This window comes from Cebus imitator, unplaced genomic scaffold (assembly GCF_001604975.1).
Source record: "Cebus imitator isolate Cc_AM_T3 unplaced genomic scaffold, Cebus_imitator-1.0 Scaffold28, whole genome shotgun sequence".
In the NCBI taxonomy this organism is placed as follows: domain Eukaryota; kingdom Metazoa; phylum Chordata; class Mammalia; order Primates; family Cebidae; genus Cebus; species Cebus imitator.
This window is the reverse complement of record NW_016107343.1, coordinates 1,503,409-1,504,864: the sequence shown is the minus strand read 5'-3', so window position 1 is coordinate 1,504,864 and position 1,456 is coordinate 1,503,409.

Genomic DNA, 1,456 nt, shown 5'->3' with positions numbered 1-1,456 from the left:
TAACCAAGAAAAGAAGAGAGAAGATCTAAATAAGGTCAATTAGAAACAAAATGGGAGATATTACAACTGATGCCACAGAAATGCAAAAGATTGTTCAAGGCTACTATGAACACCTTTACACACACAAACTAGAAAATCTAGAAGAGGTGGATAAATTCCTGGAAATATACAACCTTCCTAGATTAAATCAGGAAGAAAAAGAAACTCTGAACAGACCAATAGCAAGTAGCAAGACTTGTGTCACAGAACATACTTTGCATAATTTTAATTATTTTATTTATAGTTGTTTTATGTCCTATAATATGGTCATTCATGAAGAATATTTTATATGTGCTCAAGAAGCATATATTCTAGTGTTGTTGCATGGAGTGTTTTATTATAGATCTCTATTAGGTCTAGTTGGTTTATAGTGTCCTTCAAGTCTTTTATTTCCTTATTGACTTTCTGTCTAGTTGTTCTATCCATTATTGTGGGTATTGAAGTATCCAACTATTATTGTTGAATTGTCTGTTTTTCTCTGACAGTTTCTGCTTTATGTATTTTGGGGCTCTGTCAGGTGCAGGTGTATATGTTTATAATTATTATAACTTCTTGATGGATTGACTTTTTTTTTTTTTCCATGATGGAGTCTAGCTCTGTTGCCCAGGATGGAGTGTAGTGGCATGATCTCAGCTCACTGCAAACTCTGCATCTTGGATTCAAGTGATTCTCTCACATCAGCCTCACAAATAGCTGGGATTACAGGTACATGCCACCATGCCTGGCTGACTTTTGTATATTTAGTAGAAAAGAGGTTTCACCATATTGGCCAGCCTGGTCTTGAACTCCTGACCTCAAGTGATCTGCCTGCTTCAGCCCTCCAAAGTGCTGGGATTACAGGTGTGAGCCAATGTGCCTGGCAGGATTAACTCTTTTATCATAATAAAATGTCCTACTTTGTCTCTCATAATGATTTTTGTCTTAAAGTCTGTTTTGTCTGATATTAGTTATAATATCAGTTATTCTAGTTCTCTTTTGATTTCTGTGTACATGGAACATGTTTTTCCATCTTTTTACTTTCAATGTATTTTGTCTTTAAACCTAAAATGTGTCTTTTGTATATAGCATATAGCTTGATCATGGCTTTAAAAATTCCTTCTGCCAAACTCTACTTTTTCATTGAAGAGTTTAATCCATTTACATTTAGTATAACTACTGATAAGGTAGAATTTATGTCTATTATTTTTCTATTTTTTTTTAACCCAGCAAATATTTTATTTGTGTGTCAAGACACCATGCAAAAAACATCAGGATTAAAATGGAGTCTAAAACCTAGTCCTTGCCCTATAAAATATTCTTTATATATATATAAATATATTATTACATTTTAGATTCTGGGGTACATGTACAGATCATGCAAGATTGTTATATAAGTACATTTATGGCAAGGTGGTTTGCTTTACCATCCCCCCATCAA